The sequence below is a fragment of the Lathyrus oleraceus genome, chromosome 1, assembly GCF_024323335.1.
Source record: "Lathyrus oleraceus cultivar Zhongwan6 chromosome 1, CAAS_Psat_ZW6_1.0, whole genome shotgun sequence".
NCBI classification, from domain to species: Eukaryota; Viridiplantae; Streptophyta; class Magnoliopsida; order Fabales; family Fabaceae; genus Lathyrus; species Lathyrus oleraceus.
The window spans coordinates 121,504,422-121,510,538 of record NC_066579.1 but is presented as its reverse complement, the minus strand read 5'-3'; positions in this window follow the sequence as shown (position 1 = coordinate 121,510,538).

Sequence of the window (6,117 nt, the reverse complement as noted above, 5' to 3'; positions counted from 1 at the left end):
TTAGTTCCTGGTCATTTTTGCCCTAAAACCAGGGTTTGGTATAAAATCGGGATATTTTTGATTCCTTGGGTGAAACTCATTTCCATGGCCCTCCATATGTCCACAAGAGTCTACATACAAAAAATTGGCTCTTTATTTGAGCCGGAGATGCTTCAATTGATCAATGGAATCGTAAATCAGACAGATTGGGAAAAGTCAACTATGGGGCCAGAAAAGTCAACTCCTGACAGTTTGAAAGTGGAATCTCAAAATTCATGCCTAAGGAAGCCTACAGGTGAAATTTGATCAAGGTTGGATCATGGATTCATCATTTAATCAGGAGTTGGAAAAGTTGCCAAATTTGGAAATAGTTGGCTTTCCATTTAAGGCAAGTTTTTATGGTTTTTGCACCCACTTTAAGCCTATATTCCGTCAAGATGCAAGCCCCATTTGAAAATTTCTTCAACATGAAAGTTGTTCCTCTTGTTTAAATATTTCTAGAGATATAAAGTTTGTTTCATTTGGATTAAAAGTGAGAAAGTTAGGCTTGGTCAAAGTAAGACATTATTTTAGAACACTTAGAAATTTTTCTAAGTCCAAAATTTGCAAAATTTGTCAAGACTTATGGACCAAATTTCTTGCACTTCAAGGCATATTTTAAAAACACTTTCTTCATGACAGTTGTACCTTGATATGTCCTCTTTCACACCTTTTTGGAACCATCCCCATTTGGATCATTGGTTTGGAAGATACACTCATCTAAAGTTGGTATCATAGGCTGAATTTTTTGACAGCATTTAGGCCAAACTGGCCCAACCATTTTGCAGCCATGAGACCTGAACTTTATGGCCATTTTTCACCTCTTTCCACTCACCATTTCAAGATGTGTTCAACATGAAAGATGTTAATCTCCCTACCCTCTTTCTACTGTTTGCATTGCCTTGTCATTTGGTCATGTATTTATCAAGATACAAGGTCTTAAAATCACCCTGTTGGGCCATTTTTGTGTTGCACTAGAAAATCAAGTCAAACCAAAAATGACCTGAAATTCTAGTTATCAGACTTTAGATGTCACACGGTTTGTTATGACATCCAATTCTGCACAGACAAGAATTATGCAGAACTTAAAAGTAAGTGCAGTAAATAACACAAGTAATTGTTTACCCAGTTCAGTCCAACATGACCTACATCTGGGGGCTACCAAGCCAGGGAGGAAATCCACTATCAGTAGTATTAATTCAAAGCTAAACTCACCCATTTACAACTCTTCACTTAATCCCTACCCAATGCAATTTCAATCTTACTCTAAGATCAGAGTTCCTACTCACTCCCCCTCAATCACCTCAGTGATTACTACCTTTAATCAATATTAAAGACAATTTTGAAGTCACACTTCAAACAACTCTTGATTCTGCTTAACAGCTTTAATCAAGATACACAACACTCACGCTTAAAAGCTTTGAGCGACACAACACTTACAACTCAATGAACACCCAATGCCAAAGCAATCATCTACGTGATAATGGCTTGGCTAACAAGATATGTCTAATACAAGACTCACAAAAATACAGCAGTGAAGTATGATGGACACACTAAATCTTCACGCCTCAAAATCCCCAGTTCTGAATGAAGGAACGACTTCCCTTTATATTGCAGTACTTGGGCCTTTGCACTTGTATTCTCTTGAATTTAAGGTCACGCGAGTTCCCCTAAATTCCACATCTAGGTTACTAACAAATAGGCTATTTGTTAGGTTCATTAAATGTAGCTTGGTTGTTGATTTCCTGGATTTTCTCTCAGCTGTTGAATCCCTGAAGAATAGCCTGAGAAAAAGCTGAAACAGAAAACTGAACAACCTACAATATAGCATATGCTGTCAGGAATGAATGTCACGACATTCAGCTTGACATCAAGGATCATATGCTAAGTCTGTTTTTCCAGAATAAGGACTGTACAATTTTGCTGACCTGTATATGACCAAAATGACCATACTACAGTAACAGCTTACATTAATAAATGTCAAAGTATCCAATTTGACATTTACACATTTGGCCTTAAGTCAGTTCTGTTATCCTCTTGAAGAACAGACTAAGAAACATGTTGAAGTATAGCAGAACACCACTCTGTCTATTGTTCAGTATATGTTGTCAATGATGAATGTCACAACATCCAGTTAGACATTCAGTCAGTAGGCCTTATGCCAGGTCTGGTATTTCCTTGATAACCAGACTGGAAATAGATACTAAGTTCTAACAGAACACCAGCTGTTCTATTCCTTAGTATCTGCTGACAGGGATGAATGTCACAACATCCTGTTTGAGATTCAATAAATCTTGTATTAGCTAATCCTGCAGTAACTACTCAAGTGTGTCATGACATCAGTCAAGACATCAGAGTACAGTTAGATATTCTAACCTACAGTGCAGTCACACATACACACCATGTCATGACATCAGTCAAGACATTAGAATCCAGCTAGTGTTTTACCATATAATGCAGCCAATTAAACACCTACACGACCCACACACCACTCTTTACCTCATTTGGCCATTTGCTTTTGGTTCACTCACTTAAGATTTGCCACAATTAGATCTTCTAATACACCTCACCTTTTGGCACCACTTTTTGCATCATTTTGTCATAATCCAAACCAACATTCCAAGCCCATTAAGACACATTAGACCTACATATTTAAAGCTTCTAAAACCCTAATCTGAAGAGGGTTGGCTGCTATATTTTCAAGGTAAGGCAAGAGAGAAAGATCAAGTGTCATCCCATTTCCATTTCACAAGTCCTTGAAGTTTCAAAGAGCATATCATTCTTCCTTCCTTTCTTCCAATACCAAGAGGCAGTGGACTGTTTTCCACTAGGTAAGCCTTCTATTCCATCTTCCATGACTATATTCCATGCTTGTTCACTTCTATCTTCATGCTTACCATGCTTGCTTCATATTATTTTTTTCATTTATGCCATTATTTCCATGCTTATTTTTTATGTTGTTATTATGTTTTGCATGCTTATGAACCCTTCAACATGAAACATTGCCTTAAGTTGGAATTTTGTAACATTATTTTTTTTTGTTGAATCCGGCTGCCTGAAGCCCCCTTGTTGTTCGCTTTTCTACATGTTAGAGTAATTATTTTTAACGAAACAAAGCACCATTATGTTCTACATGTTCCAAACTCAAACTTTGATTTTTACATCACCTCATTTAGAGCCCTGTAGCATTAGTTATGTTGGTTTGAAAATGGAGGAAATGGGTTGTGTTTTTCATGTGTGCTGAATTTGGGTGCATGAAGCCCCCTTGTTGTTCACTTTTCTACATGCTAGGGCCACTATTTTTTATAAAACAAAGCATCATTGTGTTCTACATGTTCCAAACTCAAACTTTGATTTTGACATCATCCCATTTGGAGCACCATAGAGGGAGATATGTTAGTTGGAAGTTTGAAAAAAATTCCTGCGTTTCACGTGTATGCATGCATGGCTGTAGGGCTTTTTTTTTTTCATTTGCATAAAAAAATAACACGTATCCGTGTTAGACACGGTTCAAACCCGCACGCTCCCATACAATCCCAGCCGTCTACCCATTGTTTTGTCCGTTAGTGCATAAGTGGAAGCATGGCGAATTAATTCACATGTCACATGTTATTTCAAAATGTACATTTTTGTAATTATGTCACATGCAAAATTTTATTCCGCTGGACCTGGGCTGCACGCGCGCTGCTATCCGCCCCCCCCTGTATTCAGACCCACTAACACACTAATCCTTTATTTTCATTTCTATTTTCTTTCTTTAATTCTTTTATTCATTTTTTATTCTGTTTTGATTTAATTAATAAAAAATATTTTATTTATTCATAAAAATACCAAAGAAATATATTTTACATTCTTTAATGTTTTATTTAATTTATTTAATTTTTATTTTCATATTTTATTTAATGTTAATATTTTATTTCAATTATTTATTTCAAATAGTCCTTTTAAGTACACTTTTTATATTATTTTTACTTACATGACTTAAAATTATTTTTAGATTCTGATTTTTGGGATGAGGGTTGACCAATGTCTCATGGTCAACCTGACATTTTATTGGAATTTTATTTCCCATTTTTAATTTATTTTGGATTTATTTTTGACCTAGTTTGCTTGGTTAACTTTTTATTTGACTTCTGTTTTATTTCAATTAATTTTTACACTAATTTTCATTATTTTTAAAATCTTTTTGGGGGATGATGATGTCCTGACCCCACCTCATTTAATTTATTTTTTCATAATTTATTGAAATAATTTACTATTTATTTGATATTTTTTAAGTTGACTTGACTTTTCGGTTGACTTTTCTATGATTGATGTTTGACTTAGGGATTGCTTAAGGCAATTGAAGAGATCTTTTGATCCTCCCTTGTCCATCTCATATGCCACATATTAGAGGTTTTTCATCTTGATTTTATTTGATCCTTGCATCATTCCCCGATTAAATTATTCATTGATTCTTTGTATGCATAGTTTCACTTGTCTGATTCATCTGATATTTTTTATACTTGTTTCTTTCATCCATGCTTCTATTGTTTGATTGCTTAACATGTTTATACTTCTCATACAATGTCTAATGCTCATTCATTTCTTTCTTTAATTCATTTGATTTGATCATACACTTGTTTATATATCTTATTGTTTGATTAACTGTTGCCTACTTGTATGATGTATGAGGCATATATTATTATTGTTTGATTGCCATGAACAATCCCCATTCATAACAAATGTATCCCTCTCCCATGAAATGTATAATATTTATTCTTTCACTCTTTATTCATCTGTTATTACAAGAATTAAAATGAACATTCGATAACCATTTCAAAACAAGATCAGAACCTCGATCCAACGTCGAGTAATCATTTTTTTCAAAACCTAACAGAACCAGCATGTATTCATCCATTTACCTTGTAAGCCGATTGCTTTATGCATCGCCATCAACCTTGTAATTCGATTGCTTTATGCATCGCCATCAACCTTGTAAGTCGATTGCTTCATGCATCGCCATCTACCCTCATCCTTAGCACCTCTCCTTGCTCCATTCGTCGATTCTTGTTCCATTAGGTAGAAACCTTTGTATGATAACATAGGTAGGATTCCCATATCCTTTGTATGATAACATAGGTAGGATTCCCATATCCTTTTGTATGATAACATAGGTAGGATTCCCATATTCTTTTGTATGATAACATAGGTAGAATTCCCTTATTCTTTTGTATGATAACATAGGTAGAATTCCCTCATTACTTTGCATGCTAACATTAGGTAGATGTTCCCATTTGTAAATCCTAACTCATAGGTCACAATTGCATGACAACTCTAGGGCAGAGCTTCCCCACTTTTAGACCTTCCGTGCGTCTCCGATCCTGTGGCATGTCATTCCGTCCTATTGCAAAGATGTAACTGCCTAAGACTCGATTCAGTGAGCTGCGACACCTGCTGCTAGGACGTGAACACATTGCCCACTCTCCTTTGACACAACTGGTGTCCTCCTTTGTAAGTCCATGTTCAGATGGCAATCCCTATGTAGCCGAACTACGGCAACTCTGATTCTCATGTTCAGATGAGATACGTAGGCACTAGATGCGATGTCTTGCCGAGTTTGACTAACGACTAACAACTAATCCTTGTTTGTTTTCGCCCTCGTTGCGATTCTTTTCTCTCGCCCTCGTTGCGATCGAGACCTTCCCTTTCTCTTGCCCTAGTTGCAATCGAGACCCTTGTTCCCGTAGTTAGCTGAACTACGGTTTGCTCTGATTCTCATTCCAGATGAGATACGTAGGCATAAGACGCGATGTCTTAGCGAGCACATTTCTCTTTAACCCATAGGTAGCCGAGCTACGAAGACTCTGATTCTAATATTCAGATGAGATACGTATGCAGTGGATGCGACATCCGTGCGAGTCATTTTCTTTTGACCCTCTTTTAGTAAATAGTACATTAGATAAACCTACACCCTTTAGACAAGAACAACAAGAGTGGATCCCGTAGAGTACTACGGATGCGTAGGGGTGTTAATACCTTCCCTTCGCATAATCGACTCCCGAACCCAAGATTTGGTTGCGAGACCTTGTCTTTTCCTTTCCTTTCTCCAGGTTTACT